This window comes from Sminthopsis crassicaudata, chromosome 1, assembly GCF_048593235.1.
Source record: "Sminthopsis crassicaudata isolate SCR6 chromosome 1, ASM4859323v1, whole genome shotgun sequence".
Lineage (NCBI taxonomy): Eukaryota > Metazoa > Chordata > Mammalia > Dasyuromorphia > Dasyuridae > Sminthopsis > Sminthopsis crassicaudata.
In genome coordinates, this window is record NC_133617.1 from 4843962 (window position 1) to 4863674 (window position 19713).

The 19713-nt window shown below is 41.1% G+C and overlaps 1 pseudogene; it reads left to right on the top strand.

The window, feature by feature from the left end:
* The first annotated feature begins 14351 nt into the window (after nucleotides 1-14351).
* LOC141551623 (transcription elongation factor A protein 1 pseudogene) lies at nucleotides 14352-15152 on the top strand (annotated as a pseudogene).
* Nucleotides 15153-19713: the final 4561 nt, after the last annotated feature.

Genomic DNA, 19713 nt, shown 5'->3' on the forward strand with positions numbered 1-19713 from the left:
AATTTCCAGTTTTCCCAGCAGTTTTTGTCAAGTAGTGAATTCTTATCCTAAAAGTTGGGATCTTTGGGTTTGTTAAACACTTGACTGCTATATTTATTCACTATTTTGTCCAGTAAACCTCACCTATTCCACTGATCAACTAGCCAATACCAAATGGTTTTAGTGACTGCTGCTTTATAATATAGTTTTAGATCCCAAACATCTAAGCCATCCTCATTTGATTTTTTTTTTTCATTAATTCCCTTTAAATTCTCAACCTTTTGTTCTTCCATATGAATTTTGCTGTTATGTTTTCTAGGTCATTAAGATAATTTCTTGAGTGTCTGATTGGTATAGCACTAAATAAATAGATTAGTTAGGGAGTATTGTCATCTTTATTATATTCGCTCAGCCTATCCAAGAGCACTTCATATTTTTCCAATTATTTAATTCTGACTTTATTTTTGTGACAAGTGTTTTGTAATTTTGCCCATATAATTCCTGACTTTCCTTTGGTAGAAAGATTCCCAAATATATTATCGACTGATATTTTGATTGGAATTTCTCTTTGTATCTCTTGCTGTTGGATTTTGTTGGTAATGCATAAAAATGCTGAGGATTTTTTTGGATTTACTTTGTGTCCTGCCACTTTGCTAAAGTTATGAATTATTTCTAATAGCTTTTTAGCCAAATCTTTGGGGTTCTCTAAGGATACCATCATATCATTTGCAAAGAGTGATAGTTTGGTTTCCTCATTACTTACTCTACTTCCTTTAATCTCTTTCTCGACTCTTATTGCCCAGGCTAGAGTTTCTAATACAATATTGAATAGCAATGGTGATAGTGGGCAACCTTATTTCACTCCTGATCTTACTGGGAAACATTCCATTTTATCACCATTACTTATGCTGTTTACTGCCGGTTTTAAATATATGCTCCTGATTATTTTGAGGAACAGTCCATTTATTCTTGTACTCTCAAGTGTTTTTAGTAGGAATGGATGTTGGATTTTATCAGATGTTTTTTCTGCCTCTATTGAGATGATCATATGTTTTTTGTTAATTTGATTATTGATATAGTCAATTATGCTAATATTTTTCCTAATATTGAACCAGCCCTGCATTCCTGGTATAAATCCCACTTGGTCATCTTGTATTATCCTAGGGATGATTTTCTGTAGTCTTTTGGCTAATATTTTATTTAAGATTTTAGCATCAATATTCATTAGGGATATTGGTCTCTAATTTTCTTTCTCTGTTTTCAACCTCCCTGGTTTAGGGGTCAGTACCATGTCTGTGTCACAAAAGGAATTTCCTAGGACTCCTTCAATCCCTATTTTTTCAAATAGTTTATATACTGATGGAGTTAATTGTTCTTTAAATGTTTGCTATAATTCACATGTAAATCCATCTGGTCCTGGGGATTTTTTCTGAGAGCTGTTAATAGCTTGTTCTATTTCTTTTTCTGAAATGGGATTATTAAGACTATTTACTTCTTCCTCTGTTAATCTGGGCAAGTTGTATTTTTGAAGGTATTCTTCCATTTCATTTAAGTTATGGAATTTATTGGCAGAAAATTGGGCAAAGTAACTCCTAATTATTGTTATAATTTCCTCTTCATTATTGGCGAATTCTCCCTTTTCATTTTTAAGACTAATAATTTGTATTTCCTCTTTCCTTTTTAAATCAGATTTCCTAAGGGTTTGTCTATTTTGTTGGTTTTCTCATAGAACCACTCAGTTTTATTAATTAATTCAATAGTTTTTTTTAACTTTCCATTTTATTAATCTCTCCTTTTATTTTTAGAATTTGAAGTTTTGTGTTTGTCTGGGGGTTTTAAATTTGTTTCTTTTCTAGCATTTTTAGTTGTAAGCCCAATTCATTTACCTTCTCTTTCTCTGTTTGATGCAGGTAGGCCTCTAGAGATATAAAATTTCCCCTTATTACTGCTTTGGCTGTACCCCATCCATTTTGGAACGATGTCTCATTATTGTCATTTTCTTGGGTGAAGTTATTAATTATGTCTATGATTTGCTGTTTCACCCAATCATTCTTTAGTATGAGATGATTTCGTTTCCCATTATTTTTTGTTCTATTTTCCCCTGGCTTTTTATTGAATGTAATTTTGATTGCATCGTGGTCTCCAAAGGATGCATTTACTATTTCTGCCTTACTGCATTTGATTTTGAGGTTTTTATGTCCTAATATATGGTCAGTTTTTGTATAGGTTCCATGAACTGCTGAGAAGAAAGTGTACTCCTTTCTGTCTCCATTTAGCTTTGCTTTTTTCTGTCTCCATTTTAGTTTGCTTGCTTTCTTGCCTATCTGCCCCTTCACTTGCTATCTATATTTCCCTTCTACTTTTTTCATCTCTTTTGTCTTCATTCACTTTTTGGTTGTCTTCCTTATCGGTGTGCCATTTGCAAATGACCCTTCATAAGATTCCAGAGGCATTTCATTTTCAAACTGCTGGCAGAACTAATTGTAAGGAAGGCAGAGTTTGAAAGAGAGCCCAGTCCTGGAGTATTGCCTAGGTTATATTAAAACCAAGCCTTTAAGAAGAAAGAGGTATTAGAAAAAATTCAGAGTTTTAGCAAAGTTGCAGGATACAAAATGAATCCACATAAATCCTCAGCATTTTTATACATTAGGAACACAATCCAAATGCAAGAGATACAAAGAGAAATTCTATTTAAAATAACGGTTGATAGTATAAAATATTTGGGAATATATCTACCAAAGGAGAGTCAGGAATTATATGAGCAAAATTATGAAACACTTTCCACAAAAATAAAGTCAGATTTAAATAATTGGAAAGACATTCAGTGCTCTTGGACAGGCCGAGCGAATAATAATCAAGATGACAATACTCCCCAAAGTAATCTAGTGCTATACCAATCAGACTCCCAAGAAACTATTTTAATGACCTAGAAAAAATAACAACAGAATTCATATGGAACAACAAAAGGTCGAGAATTTTAAGGGAAGTAATGAAAAAAAAATTAAATGAAGGTGGTCTAGCTGTACCTGATCTAGAACTATATTATAGAGCAACAGTCACCAAAACCATTTGGTATTGGCTAAGAAATAGACCAGTTGATCAGTGGAATAGGTTAGGTTCACAGGGCAAGATAGTGAATAAAAATAGCAATCTAGTGTTTGATAAACCCAAAGATCCCAAATTTTGGGATAAGAATTCATTATTTGACAAAAACTGCTGGGAAAACTGGAAATTAGTATGGCAGAGACTAGGCATGGACCCACATTTAACACCACATACTAAGATAAGATCAAAATGGGTCCAAGATTTAGGCGTAAAGAACGAAATCATAAATAAATTGGAGGAACATGGGATAGTCTACCGCTCAGACTTGTGGAGGAGGAAGGAGTTTGTGTCCAAGGGAGAACTAGAGACCATTATTGATCATAAAATAGAACATTTTGATTACACCAAATTAAAAAGTTTCTGCACAAACAAAACTAATGCAAACAAGATTAGAAGGGAAGTAACAAATTGGGAAAAAATTTTTACAGTTAAAGGTTCTGATAAAGGCCTCATCTCCAAAATATACAGAGAATTGACTTTAATTTATAAGAAATCAAGCCATTCTCCAATTGATAAATGGTCAAAGGATATGAACAGACAATTTTCAGATGAAGAAATTGAAACTATTTCCACTAATATGAAAGAGTGTTCCAAATCACTATTGATCAGAGAAATGCAAATTAAGAGAACTCTGAGATATCATTCCACACCTGTCAGATTGGCTAAGATAACAGGAACAAATAATGATGAATGTTGGAGGGGATGTGGGAAAACTCAGACACTAATACATTGTTGGTGGAGTTGTGAAAGAATCCAACCATTCTGGAGAGCAATCTGGAATTATGCCCAAAAAGTTATCAAAATGTGCATACCCTTTGACCCAGCCATACTACTACTGGGCTTATACCCCAAGGAACTACTAAAGAAGGGAAAGGGACCTGTATGTGCCATAATGTTTGTGGCAGCCCTTTTGTAGTGGCTAGAAACTGGAAAATGATTGGATGTCCATCCATTGGAGAATGGTTGGGTAAATTATGGTATATGAATGTTATGGAATATTATTGTTCTGTAAGAAATGACCAAGAGGAGGAATACAGAGAGGCTTGGAGAGACTTACATCAACTGATGGGGAGTGAAAGGAGCAGAACCAGAAGATCATTATACACTTCAACAATGATACTGTATGAAGATGTGTTCTGATGGAAGTGGATATCTTCAACATAGAGAAGAGCTAAGCCAATTAAATGTTTGGTAGAATTAACATGTAAATGCATCTGGTCCTGGGGATTTTTTCTTAGGGAGTTGGTTAATAGCTCGTTCTATTTCTTTTTCTGAGATGGGACTATTTAGACTACTTACTTCTTCCTCTGTTAATCTGGGCAAGCTATATTTTTGAAGGTATTCTTCCATTTCATTTAAGTTATCGAATTTATTGGCATAAAGTTGAGCAAAGTAGCTCCTAACTGTTGTTCTAATTTCCTCCTCATTAGTGGTGAGTTCTCCCTTTTCATTTTCAAGACTAACAATTTGCATTTTATCTTTCCTTTTTTTAATGTATAATTTTTTAAATCAGGTTTACTAAGGGTTTGTCTATCTCCACCAACAATGCATCAGTGTCCCAGTTTTACCACATCCCCTCCAACATTCATCATTATTTTTTCCTGTCATCTTGAGCAATCTAGCAGGTATATAGTGGTATCTCAGAGTTGTCTTAATTTGCATTTCTCTGATCAGTAATGATTTGTATCTTTCATATGAAGGGAAATAGTTTCAATTTCATCATCTGAAAATTGTCTGTTCATATGCTTTGACCATTTTTTAATTGGAGAATGGCTTGATTTCTTATGAATTAGAGTCAATTCTCTCTATATGAGGCCTTTATCAGAATCTTTAACTGTAAAAATGTTTTCCCAGTTTGTTTTTTCCCTTCTAATCTGGTTTGCATTAGTTTTGTTTGCACAAAAGCGTTTTAACTTGATGTAATCAAAATTTTCTATTTTGTGATTAATAATGATCTCTAGTTCTCCTTTGGTGATAAATTCCTTCCACAAGTCTGAGAGGTTAACTGTCCTATATTCCTTTAATTTATTTATGATGTCGTTCTTTATACCTAAATATTGGACCCATTTTGATCTTATCTTATTATGTGGTGTTAAGTCCATGCCTAGTTTCTACCATACTAATTTCCAGTTTTCCCAACATTTTTTGTCAAATAGTGAATTCTTATCCCAAAAGTTGGGATCTTTGGGTTTGTCAAATACTTAATTGCTATATTTATTCACTATTTTGTCCAGGAAACCTCACCTATTCCACTGATCAACTCGTTTATTTCTTAGCCAATACCAAATGGTTTTAGTGACTGCTGCTTTATAATATAGTTTTAGATCCCGAACATCTAAGCCATCCTCATTTGATTTTTTTTTTCATTAATTCCCTAGAAATTCTCAACCTTTTGTTCTTTCATATGAATTTTGCTGTTATATTTTCTAGGTCATTAAGATAGTTTCTTGAGAGTCTGATTGGTATAGCACTAAATAAATAGATTAGTTAGGAAGTATTGTCATCTTTATTATATTTGCTCAGCCTATCCAAGAGCACTTAATATTTTTCCAAATATTTAAATCTGACTTTATTTTTGTGGCAAGTGTTTTGTAATTTTGCTCATATAATTCCTGACTTTCCTTTGGTAGAAAGATTCCCAAATATTTTATATTATCGACCGTTATTTTGAATGGAATTTCTCTTTGTATCTCTTGCTGTTGGATTTTGTTTGTAATGCATAAAAATGCTGAAGATTTTTGTAGATTTATTTTGTATCCTGCCACATTGCTAAAGTTATGAATTATTTCTAATAGCTTTTTAGTCAAATCTTTGGGGTTCTCTAAGGATACCATCATATCATTTGCAAAGAGTGATAGTTTGGTTTCTTCATTACTTACTCTAATTCTTTTAATCTCTTTCTCAACTCTTATTGCCGAGGCTAGAGTTTCTAATACAATATTGAATAGCTATGGTGATAGTGGGCAACCTTGTTTCACTCCTGATCATACTGGGAAAGGTTCCAGTTTATCACCATTACTTATGCTGTTTAATGCCGCTTTTAAATATATGCTCCTGATTATTTTGAGGAACGGTCCATTTATTCCTATACTCTCAAGTGTTTTTAGTAGGAATGGATATTGGATTTAATCAAATGTTTTTTCTGCCTCTATTGAGATGATCATATGTTTTTTGTTAATTTGATTATTGATATAGTCAATTATGCTAATATTTTTCCTAATATTGAACCAGCCCTTCATTCCTGGTATAAGTCCCACTTGGTCATCGTGTATTATCCTAGGGATTTTATTTAAGATTTTAGCATCAATATTCATTAGGGAGATTGGTCTCTAATTTTCTTTCTCTGTTTTCAACCTCCCTGGTTTAGGGGTCAGTACCATGTCTGTGTCACAAAAGGAATTTCCTAGGACTCCTTCAATCCCTATTTTTTTTTTTTCAAATAGTTTATATAGTGTTGGAGTTAGTTGTTCTTTAAATATTTGGTGGAATTCACATGTAAATCAATCTGGTCCTGGGGATTTTTTCTGAGAGCTGTTAATAGCTTGTTCTATTTCTTTTTCTGAAATGGGATTATTAAGACTATTTACTTCTTCCTTTGTTAATCAGGGCAAGTTGTATTTTTGAAGGTATTCTTCCATTTCATTTAAGTTATCGAATTTATTGGCAGAAAATTGGGCAAAGTAACTCCTAATTATTGTTATAATTTTTTCTTCATTATTGGCGAATTCTCCCTTTTCATTTTTAAGACTAACAATTTGTATTTCCTCTTTCCTTTTTTAATCAGATTCCCTAAGGGTTTGTCTATTTTGTTGGTTTTCTCATAGAACAAACTCAGGTTTATTAATTAATTCAATAGTTTTTTTTTTTTACTTTCCATTTTATTAATCTCTCCTTTTATTTTTAGAATTTGAAGTTTTGTGTTTGCCTGGGGGTTTTAAATTTGTTTCTTTTCTAGCATTTTTAGTTGTAAGCCCAATTCATTTACCTTCTCTTTCTCTGTTTGATGCAGGTAGGCCTCTAGAGATATAAAATTTCCCCTTATTACTGCTTTGGCTGTACCCCATCCATTTTGGAACGATGTCTCATTATTGTCATTTTCTTGGGTGAAGTTATTAATTATGTTTATGATTTGCTGTTTCACCCAATCATTCTTTAGTATGAGATGATTTTGTTTCCCATTATTTTTTGTTCTATTTTCCCCTGGCTTTTTATTGAATGTAATTTTGATTGCATCGTGGTCTCCAAAGGATGCATTTACTATTTCTGCCTTACTGCATTTGATTTTGAGGGTTTTATGTCCTAATATATGGTCAGTTTTTGTATAGGTTCCATGAACTGCTGAGAAGAAAGTGTAGTCCTTTCTGTCTCCATTTAGTTTTGCTTTTTTCTGTCTCCATTTTAGTTTGCTTGCTTTCTGGCCTATCTGCCGCTTCACTTGCTATCTGTATTTCCCTTCTACTTTTTTCATCTCTTTTTTCTTCATTCACTTTTTGGTTGTCTTCCTTATCTGTGTGCCATTTGCCGATGCCTCTTTATAAGATTCCAGAGGCATTTCATTTTCAAACTGCTGGCAGAACTCATTGTTAGGAAGGCAGAGTTTGAAAGAGAGCCCAGCCCTGGAGTATTGCCTACTCCTTTAAGCCTTTAAGAAGAAAGAGGGATTAGAAATAATTCAGAGTTTTAGCAAAGTTGCAGGATAGAAAATGAATATACATAAATCCTCAGCATTTTTATACATTACCAACACAATCCAACAGCAAGAGATACAAAGAGAAATTCCATTCCAAATAATGGTCGATAGTATAAAATATTCGGGAATATATCTACCAAAGGAGAGTCAGGAATTATATGAGCAAAATTACGAAAAAGCATTTCAATAAAATCTATTTTTTCAAATATTATTCTCTGAGGTTACTGCTTCAGCGTTTTCTGTATATATTTCTGACAGTATGCTAAATAGGCAGAGTCAATCCATGTTAATTTGGAAGTAATTCCAAATTATTGATACTATATTAACATTTCCTTCATTTGTGCATATGGCTTTTATTTACATGATTGTGATCCCATGTTGAGACCAGTTGACCATTCTCCCATGGAGAATGAGAGTAGGACTAAGAGTCAAGGAAAGACTATCCTGAAACAGAGTTTACAAGGTTTATTTAACCCAATTTAGATATGTCAGCATTACACTCTGGAGATTTGCTGCCACTTACTTCCCTGAGATTAAGAAAGCATTCTTCAGGGTGTGAGACATTTGCCAGTTCTGTGACCCTGGGGCATTCCCATGACTGTTTTCTGCCTTTCTCTGGTATAGTTTTGAAGTCTACCTCAAAGGTTTTGTTTGTTTGTTTGTTTTTCCATCAAATAAGTTAATACCTTTGAATGCACAATGGAAGGCACTGGTAACTATTAATTTTTGCTTAATTAATACTTCCTTCTTTCCTTTATTCTTTATTGCTAGATTTCCTCCCACATTCCCTCCTACCTTTCTTGTCAGAGTAAAATGAGGAATTACTTATTCAAAGGAAAAATCATTATTCGATTTTTCCCCCCAATCTAGCCTATCTTGATAAAAAACCGTGTTATTTTAATGCATAGTTTAAAATTTCAGCTCCTCACAATCCTAGAAAACTTGTGAGGACTCCAAATTTGACTGGAATTTCCAAGTGTAATTTCCAGTTTTGGGGGAAGTACGTTTTTATTAATCCATGGGAAAATATTGTTTGTCTATGTGGATTATTTAAAAACTCATTATTTCAACCAATCGAATGACGCTTTCATTGCTCGTGCATTGGAAATCCTTATTACATACAATTCCAAGGGTTTCAAAGGGAACAGCATCTATTTAAGTTCTCCTTCTTTTGGACAATTTAAAATTTCTTCCTAAATCTCTTAGGGTTCTTTGTTTTGTTCTTAGCCTATAAATTAATGGTATCTAGGGCTCTTTCAATTTCCAAATGAAAATATCCGTCAAAAGAAATCAAGATGCAAGAGGAGGGAGCAGGACTCCAATCAGCACATCTTGCCCCTCTCATGAACTTCAGAAAAGTAAAGGAGAATAAGGAGGAGCTATGTCTTGTAGGCCAGCACGGTAGGCCAGGGGAGGTCCCCATTTTGTGGAGATCCAGCCGGCCCATCACAGCTACGGTGATCATAGCGAGGCTGTCTCCATTGTCTGCGGTGGTGAGTATGGGGGGGAGCATCGAGAGAACTGGGGAAGTATCGGGGAGGGAGGGAAGGGTTCAATGGGTGGGCTCTTTTTCAACTTTGGGGAAGTCATTGCCCAGGATCCCCAGGGACGTGGCCTTCATTTGCTTTGAAAAGACAATGGTCCAGAGGAGAATTAGAGATCATTATTGATCACAAAATAGAAGATTTTGATTACATCAAACTAAAAAGTTTCTGTACAAACAATACTAATGCAAACAAGATTAGAAGGGAAGTAACAAATTGGGAAAATATTTTTAAAAGGAAAGATTCTGACAAAGGTCTCATTTCCAAAATATATAGAGAACTGACCCTGATTTATAGGAAATCAAACCATTCTCCAATTGATAAATGGTCAAGGGATATGAGCAAACAATTCTCAGATGATGAAATTGAAACTATTTCCACTCATATGAAAGAGTGTTCCAAATCACTATTGATCAGAGAAATGCAAATTAAGACAACTCTGAGATACTACTACACACCTGTCAGATTGGCTAAGATGACAGGAACAAATAATGATGAATGTTGGAGGGGATGTGGGAAAACTGGGACACTGATACATTCTTGTTGGAGTTGTGAAAGAATCCAGCCATTCTGGAGAGCAATTTGGAACTATGCCCAAAAAGTTATCAAACTGTGCATACCCTTTGACCCAGCATTGCTGTTATTGGGATTATATCCCAATAAATACTAAAGAGCGGAAAGGGACCTGTATGTGCCAAAATGTTTGTGGCAGCTCTTTTTGTTGTAGCTAGAAACTGGAAGTTGAATGGATGTCCACCAACTGGAGAATGGTTGGGTAAATTGTGGTATATGAAGGGTATGGAATATTATTGCTCTGTCAGAAATGACCAGCAGGAGGAATACAGAGAGGCTTGACTTAAATCAACTGTTGCTGAGTGAAATGAACAGAACCAGAAGATCACTATACACTTCAACAACAATACTGTATGAGGATGTATTCTGATGGAAGTGCATATTTTCAACATAAAGAAGATCCAACTCACTTCCAGTTGATCAATGATGGACAGAAATAACTATACCCAGAGAAGGAACACTGGGAAGCGAATGTAAATTGTTAGCACTACTCTCTATCTACCCAGGTTACCTATACCTTCGGAAGCTAATAATTAATGTGCAACAAGAAAATGGTATTTACACACATATATTGTATCTAGGTTATATTGTAACACATGTAAAATGTATGGGATTACCTGCCATCGGGGGGAGGGAGTGGAGGGAGGGAGGGGATAATTTGGAAAAATGAATAATAAATAAATAAATAAATAATTACTCATGCATATGTACGGTCAAAAATGTATTATTATAAAATTAATAAAATAAAATAAAAAAAAAAAAGAAAAAAAAAAAGAAAACTGAGGCCCAGTGAGATGAACGACTCCAAATCCAAACTCCTTGGGAATAAGATTTATTTGTTTCATTCATTTTCTTTGTATCCCGATTCCTAGCATACAGTAGGTGCTCAATAAATGCTCTTTAGCGTTTATTGCCAAAATGAGTCAGCATTTGAACTCAGGTCCTCCAACTCCAAGGTTCTTGTATTTTCCCACTGGTGGAAAACCAGCTTTTGGAGAGACATCAAGGTCAAGCTCTGGGTGGACACAAGAGGCCACAGACAAGCTGCCAGTGACTCTGGTCTGGAAGGACTGCGGGGGGGGGGGGAGACCACTAGGAACTCCAGACTAGGAGCAGCTTCTAACCCAGGCCACAAAATAAAAGTAAGAGTGCCCCCTGAGCAGAAAGATGGGGGAGTGAACCCCAGCAGGTTGGAAGTGTCCTGCAGTGACTTTAGACAACCAGCAGAGGGCAGCCCTCTCCTGGCAAAGCCCAGTGTAGACAGCCAGCATGGGCCAAACCCAGAGGCAGCCGGGGTCACTCTCCTGCCCTGACATAGGGTGAGCCCAGTGACGGCAGGAAAAGCAGGAGTGACATCGGGCGTCCTGTCCGAGCATGAGGTATTCACAGTCACTGATGTAAACAGAATAAAAATAACGTTACCAGCTCACGGAGCCACACGACTGAAGACTTTCAAGCCCTTTCGCCGTGGGTTCCATTGCTCTTAGAGGGCACAGAACAAACATTGTTGTTCCCACTTTACAGAAGAGGAAACTGAGGTTCACAACTAGGAAGCATGAGCACTCAGATCCTATTCTAATTAGTCAATATGCATTTATTAAGCGCCTACTGTGTGCTGGAGGTATAGAAGGAAGCAGTATCCCTGCCATCAAGGAGCTCAACTGCTACAGCAGGAGTTCTTAATCAGAATCCCTGTTCAGGACAGATTTCAGAAGCTCTAGGAGCTACGTCTTTATTTTCACTAAATTCTAACTGAAAGTTATTCCCTTTCATTTTTTTTTTTACATGCATGTGTGTATGTGTATGTGCATTCATTGTTTTGGTTGAAAGATTATGCTTTTATTATATTATTATTATATTATACTATATTATATTATGAATATAATATAAATTATATTGCATAAAGAAAAAAAAAAGACGATGGTCGCCCCGGGGGTTTGTTCCCCTCTTGAGATCTCAGCCTGTAAGTCTGCTCACGTGCTTCATCCCCCCTTTTTCTCTTTCCCAGGCCAAGGGCAAGAACGGAGAATGCCACTGGTGGCTGCCGCCTTCACAGGAGGCGCAGGATGCGGAGACACAGCGGCCACCTAGGTGCGGAGCCGAGGGAGCTGGGAGGGCAGCGGGAGTGGGAAGGGAGACCCGAAGGCCGAGATCCGCGAGCGTTCTTCCCCGGCTCCGAACTCGAAGACGGGGTGGCCGCGGCAGGATCCGGTCAAGTACAAAGCAGGGCCGTTGAAGGGCTTTCGTAGGGAGGGGTCCTTGCGCCTCCTTCCTCCCAGCGGTTCGTCCCAGCACAATGGCAAGATTTGGAATCGGCCTTTCGACGTCCCGAGCTCGCAGCCGAGCGCCAGAGGTGCCACGGGAGGCCTTGCCTCGGGGCTGTACGGGAGGAGCTGGAGCTGTGGCCCAGTTACTCTTCCTATCCGGACCTTGGCCGGAGCTGGGGAAGGCCCGGCTCCACTTCCCGATGCCTGGGGCATTGCCCAGCCTGCCAATGAACGCACGGATTCTAGAGGCTGACAGATCTCCAAGGGCAGGGGGCAAGATGCTGAGGAAAACCGTCGTGCCCGCACAAGGCAGAAGGGAAGGCGGCCCTGCCCGGGAACTTGGCAGAAGGGCAAAGGCCTTGGCGATGGGCTTTTGCGAGTTGCCTTGAGAGCGGAGCCACATTTTCGGACTTTTCCCTTCCCCTTTCAGGCTTTGCTTTGCTTGCCATAAAAAGCCATTGTTTATCTGAGATGCCTCTGGGAGGCGAGGGGAGGGGGCACGGGTGGGGGAATGCTAGCAGAAATTGTGCTACACTTCAATAAAATGTCCTTGCAAAAACTCTCCTGGCTTTGTTCGTGTTACTCTTTCGAGTATTCTTGGTTTCATTCTGGCTAGGGATGAGCTTTGCCATCTGTGTCACTTCCACATACTACAATGGGACAGCAGGTGGCACTGGCAACCAAGGGAAGACTATCCTGGGGAGGGGGGAGGTAGGATTTTTGAGTAACTCCTGTCCCACGTGCCAGGCCCAACTCCACGGAGATTTCAGAGCCTCACAAAAAAGATAATGCATTCAGGGAGGACCCAGCCTTGACTGACCTCTTAACTGCAGTGCACCTCACTTTCCTCATCTGGCCAGTGCCGGGAAAGTAGCCCCTGCCTCAGAAGCTTGTTTTGAAGAGCAAATGGAACAATGGCAATCAGTAAGCCTCAAACTCTGGCAGCTGAGAAGGTGGTGCTTAGTGTTCCCAGATTTCCTCTGTTCTTTCCTCCCTCCCTCTCAGGGTCTCTCTCTGCCTCTCTTGGTGGCTCTCTTTGTCTCTCTTATTGTCTCTGTTTAAGCGGAGGACTGTGTGTCTAGTTTCCCAAAATAGGAGCCTATTCAAGGCCACAGGAAAAGTGGCTGGGAAGGATATAGGACACAAGATGATTGGAATGGGCCAGAACTCTGGAGAAGTGTACTTGAAACAAAGATTCTTACAAAAGGAGTTAACATTCAGAAGAAGATGGGTATCTAGTTTAGCATGGTGGTAAATAGTTCTCTAGTAAAGTATGATTGAATTAATTTTATGACATATAATGGTTTCCTGGTGATATGATAGGCTTATACTGAGTATGATGAATGGATTAAATTGTAATAGAGTATTTAAGAGGTCATACAATGCAGTGGCCTCTCAGTCAGAGAGGTCACAGAACAACTGCCTCTCAGTCTCCTTGTATCATCCTGTCATAAGAGATGTATTCCAGCAGCCACTGTCAGGTGACTCCAGTGTATTCCAACAAATGATGACTTGTGATTTATTTATTTTCCATGATTAGCAAGGTATGCATAAATGACTGACAGATTCACGAGCAACTATCCTTTCTTGATACCATGTTAGCCCATAAATTCAAAAGAATAATAAAATGAAAGAAATGTTTTGGGGCTACTTCCAAATCAGGATTCATCTATGTTGACTTTCCTTTTGCCCTTTAACTGATCCCAATCAAATCCCATAATACCCACAAAACCCTTCCATTGTTTATCAAAATTGAGGGAAACTCCTGATGCCCTCTACCCTTTACCTCACAGTCTAGTGGGCCTTTCCAGAGAGAAGACATCACCAGTATGGTTGATTCTAGAGAAAGACATGCAGGCTGGGGGCAGCAATCTCAGTCCCTTTCCAGGAAAGGAAGCAAGAAGACAGTACCTTCAAGTATACTTCTCCAAAGTCCAGCCCGCTCCATCCGCTGTCTTTGCCTGGGAGGAGCAGTCCCCCGCGCCTGAGAGGAGCAGTCCCCAAGCCCGGTCTTTATTTGTGGCTGAGAGGGCCCTGGGCCTTGGTTCTCGGTGGGTGTCTCTTCTTGACATCCTGGGACTGCTGCACCTCTCCCAAGCTTTCTCTTCTGACATCACCCTCTTGCTCCCGCTTGTCCCGTGTCCCATCCCCTCGAGGTGTGGGCGAGAGTGGGGTTGGAAAAGCACCCGAGCCATGGAGGTGGAGATCCTTCCCACAGCCAAGAAGATAGATAAGATGGTGCAGAACAAGAACGCGGCCGGGGCACTGGATTTACTAAAGGAACTTCAAGACGTTCCCATGACTCTGGAATTATTGAGGTCCACAAAAATTGGAATATCGGTAAATACTGTGCGCAAGCAGAGCACAGATGAAGAAGTCACATCATTAGCCAAGTCTCTCGTCACACGCTGGAAGAAGTCGGTCTCCGGGCCTCCAAGACTGAAGAAACCAAAAAAGGGACCTGCTCACTCTTCCCAATGCAGGCCTGAGGCAAAACGAGAAAGGAGCTGCAGGAGCAAAGCAAAGGAAGAGACAAAGGCTTCTGATTCCTTCATTAAAGCTTTCCCCCGGGCACCAAGCACTTCAGGTTCGGTTCCAATCAAGTGCGGAGAGTTGCTTGCTGCAGCCCTCAGAACTGGAGGTGACTACTTCGCTATTGGCGCCGATGTAGAAGAACTGGGCGCTCAGATTGAGGAAGCTGTATATCAGGAGTTACGGAGCAGGGACATGAAGTATCAAAACAGGCTACGAAGGAGAACAGCAAATCTCAAGGATGCAAAGAAGCCAAACTTAAGGAAAAACGTACTGTGTGGGAACATACCTCCAGATTCCTTTGCTAGAATGACTGCAGTCGAAATGGCTAGTGAGGAACTTAAAGAGATACGCAGAAACCTGACCAAAGAAGCTATTAGAACACATCAAATGGCCCGGACGGGTGGGACCCAAACGGACCTATTTCGATGTGGCAAATGTACCAAGAAGAACGGTACCTAGACCCAGTTTCACACCCTAAGTCCTTATGAACCTATGACAACATATGTTTTCTGTAACGAATGTGGAAATAGATGGAAGTTGGTTTAGAAGAAGAAATTCGCCAGATACCTGGACACTTACAAAGGAAGATTTTGAATTAGCTTTAAAAACTAAGTCAAGAATCTAGTTTCCCTGCAAATGAGATTTTGTAAAGCATAAAAAATCCTCGGGGTTAGTTATAGTTTTTGTTTTTGTATTCTCTTGAAAACATTCTTAGAGAGTCAGTGTTAGGTCAGATAGTGTATGGTGTATGTTTAAAACTTTTTTTTTTTTTTCCCATTTTGATAACGAAGTCAACATTAAAGTTTTATCAATTTCAACTATTGGTAACTTATTTCTTTTTCTTCCAAATGGGAAATGAACTTTAACTTTTTTTTTTTTTAATCTGAAACGTACACAAAAACTCTGTTCATGTGAAAGTGGAATTTGCATTTGTTTCTGTACTGCCATGTTCCTACTTTATTAAAGGAGAAGAAAGATTAGTGTAATTTTGGGATTGCCAAATGTAGTGTGGTAAAGAAATCATATTTGGACAGCTGATCTAGTTTGTAGATACCATTTTCAATGAGTCTTTCTCTTTGATCATAAGGACTGTTAATAAGCATTAGTGATTAGATATCCTTTTGCATCTGTGACTAGCTGTGACCAATTGCAATTCTTGTACTTCTCAACTCTAAATTACTGCTCTTAATAGATCTTCCATGGGGGAAATTGATTTTAAATAAATTTTTGTTAAAAGTGATCAATTGTCCTTTTTTCTTTGTTTGGTAGCAGATTTTAAATTCAAATTTTAAATTTAAATTTAAAAAATTTAAATTTAAACTTCAAAAAATCCTTAATCTTGTTTTCTGTGTGATTTTTGGGCAAGTCAATTAATTTCTCTCAGCTACAATTTTTTGAACAGTGAAAGGAAGAATAATAACGGCACTTACCTCCCAACATACTTCTAAAGGTCAAATGCTGTATTTTAAAGCTCTTAGAACACGTATAGCACATAGTCACCACAAAATAAAAGTATGGTTTCTTCCCTTTATCCTGTTTGATTTTGGACATGTTTCCTTTAAAAAAAGGGGTACAAGTTGTCACAGACTCTTATCTGTGGGAATCTGTAGAGCTCCAGTAGTGTCCCTATCTGGACAGAAAGAGCAGACATGGCTCCTCCAATAATAGCTATTGCCTCTCACAGCTAAAATTTGGAGTGGAGGTCAGGCCCTGACCTGACAGCCACTGCAGGGAGCTCTCCAATGTCCTGGAATCCTTATAGTAGGTGTTGTAGATGTGAAACAACTGGGTAATGTTAGGGAAGAGTCAAGGGTCTCTGTAGATCTACTCCACACCAAACAACAGGGCCAGAACCTGCAGATAATTTTTGTACAGCCACCTGCAGGAGTGGGGAGCAGATCAGAAGCTAGCAACAAGTTCCATAGAACTCAAGAACTTCAAAGAGACTCATTCTAAGATTAGATTATAGGGTCCAGAGCTCAGGCAGCCTGATATGTATCACAAGCACCTCCTTTTTACATCAATTACCCCCTTCATTATTAACCCTCTTGAAAGTTTGAGTGTAGATAAGTGGTGGGGGAATTCTTGGCAATGTCTCCGGCAGGTACTAAGCACATAACAAATGCTTATTGACTGACTGATCGCCTGGGAGATCTGAGGAACTGACCCAGAAATCAGCATGAGTAACAAGGAAACTTTCTTAAAGAGCTCAATTAGAATTTCAGCACAATGGGGCCCATTTTTAGAAAACAGCCTTCTGTTTCTGTTCAAGGAAACTGTTTAGAGAGCATTGACAAGGTTATGAAAAGCTTGTGATTTTAGGAGATCACTGAACTTTTAAAAACTGTGCAGGTCATATGTCCTTGTTTTTCTCTGGAAAAAGAATTGGATCTAGAGGAATGGGAATTAGTAGGGAGAGGAATTAAGTGAACACTACAATTCCAAACCAAACTTAATTTCCAAAGATACACTTCATACCTACAATTTCATCCAAGTGGCTTTAGTAATGTTAGATGAAAGAAAAAGAAGATGAGACTATTGTAGGATTTTAAAACTTGCAGGAATTTATTGGATTTCTGGCACATGAACTAATGGACAATGGGCTTATGGACATGTATAAATTCTCAATTGATGATTATTTCATCATGTTATTTGTTACATCACTTCTAGCATGTGTCATAATACTATGCCTTCATGTAATTTCTGTAATTATAGGTAATACCTCCCATATTGATGGATTTAGGTTTCAAAGTCATGACCATCCTATGTTCTAAATCAAAAGAAAAGGGAGATGTTAGGTCCTTAGTAGGTGCTAAGTCAGTCCTTAACAATTCTCTAGCTCAGGGTTCACATCTTTAGTTCACACCTTGAAAAGGAGTTTACACCTTTAGATTTGTGAAAAGGAGTTTAGCCCTTTAAAAGGAGCCAGCTCATTGGTTGTAGGAGTTCCCACAGGCCCCTGGGAGTACCCACAATCCCATTCTCTGGGAGGATAAAAGGAGAAGGCAGTTGGTAAGGAAGCAGTCTGGAGTGGGTTAAGGACAAGACTTCCCAGGAGAACTTCAGGGAAGCTCGAGGAGATTCAGAGCCAGGATTGAGGAAGAAGAGGATTCCAGATTCAACCTCTGCTCTGGCTGGAGGCTCCAGAAGAAGGCTGCTCGGGGAGAAAAGGATTTCAAGAAAAGAAACCTCCTCCCAGAGAAGGATTTTAATTGACGGACAAGAGAACACTACAGACCGGCCCTAAGGAGGACGTGGCCAGTCCAGCAGCGATGCTCACTCCCGCAGCCCCTCTAGGCCCTCAGGCGGCCATGCCCTTGGCCGAGAAGGCCCCAGGCCCCAGTGCCGCCGGGCAGGACCGCCCCTCCCGGGGGCCCCACAGGGAAGGCGTCGGAGCTGAGAACCAGCCCCCGATGGGCTGTGCTCTTGACGCCCCGCAGGGCGCGGATCCCGGCCCTTCTCCTGTCTGGGTCCATCCCTCCTCGCCGAAGCAGCCCTCGGCGGCGGGGCCCCAGCAGCCTCCCCTGGAGAACTGCGGCGCCGCTTGCTCCGGAACGCTCCAGGTCGTCCTCTGCAACCATTCCCTGTGGCTCACGTTCCATCGGCAGCAGAACGAAATGCGCCTCAGCAGGCCGGGCCGGGCCATGTTCCCCTTCCTGGCTTACCACATCCGGGGCATGGAGCCCCGGGCCCGCTACCGCGTCTTTGTGGACATGGTGCGCGTCGACCAGCATCACTGGCGCTATGAGGAGGCCGGGTGGGCTCCGTATGGACCCGAACAGAGCCACGTTCCCGGGAACCAGGTGTATGCGCACCCAGACTCCCCCAACACGGGCGCGCACTGGATGGGGCGCGAGATCGCCTTTAAAATGCTCAAGCTCAGCAACGAGGAGCCCGCTGGCCGGAGCGCGCCGCGCGCCCTCCGGCTCCGGTCTCAGCACCGGTACCGGCCCCGGCTCCACGTGGAAGAAGTCGCCTGTGGAGACCAGGGAGCGCCGGGCGCCCCCTCCCGGAGCCACGTCTTCAGCTTCCCCGAGACCGAGTTCATTGCCGTGACTGCTTATCACAACCGGGAGCTCATCCGCCTCAAAATCGAGCACAATCCCTATGCCAGGGCCTTCCGCACAGACGCGCCCTCGGCAGGAGCCTTGAGCGCCGAGCAGCCGCCGGGACCAGCCGCCGCCGCCCCCTCCTCAGAGGCGGCTCCGGACCCCGCCGGCCAACGGCCAGTGCCCCAAGAGCGCCAGGCCCGGGACCGGGAAATCTGGCCTGGCGGCACCCTGACGGACTCGGAAGCTGCAGCCCCGGGGGAAAGGGCCCCCAAGAAGAGGCGTCTGTCTCCTGGGCCTTCAGGCAGCCCCGCCATGTCCTCAGCGAGGCCCCAGCCAGCAGCCCAGGGCCAGCGGCTGCCAGCTCCAGAAGCCAGCGCCAAAGCCTCCCCAGCAGCAGCTGCTGAGCGCCCTGGCGGCCTGCTGGGAACAGAAGAGGCCGCTGTGCAGGGGGGGAACAGCGCGATCCCCGCGGCCTGCTGGGCCATGCAGCAGCCCCAGCAGCCCCTGCACTGGGGCTTGGACTGCACTCCCAGCAGCCTGCAGACCTCCACTGCTCCACTTGCCGCGTCTTATGGCTTCGGTCTAGAGGGTCTGCTCGACCTCCTGCAGGAGCCCACATTGCCGGCAGAACCCTCCCAGGACAGCGGTGGGGACAGCCGCCCATCTCTACCTCTGCACCCTGTCCCTGGAGCCCACGGAGAGCCAAGTGTTGAAGAGCAAATCTGGCTCCTTCTGAGGCAAATAGAGCTGGAAGAGGCAGCCCTGGCTGAGGGAGCTCCCAAGAGGAGACTTTCATCTCCTGCTCCTTCAGGCAGCCAGGCAACGGGTTCAGGGAGGTCCGATGGAGAAGCCCAGGACCCGCTTGTTACAGCTGCAGCGTGCAGCCCCTCCACCTTCTCACAAGCAGCTTCTGAGGGCCCTGGCCACCTGCTGGGTGTGCAAGAGGCTCCTATCCTGGAAAACAGCAG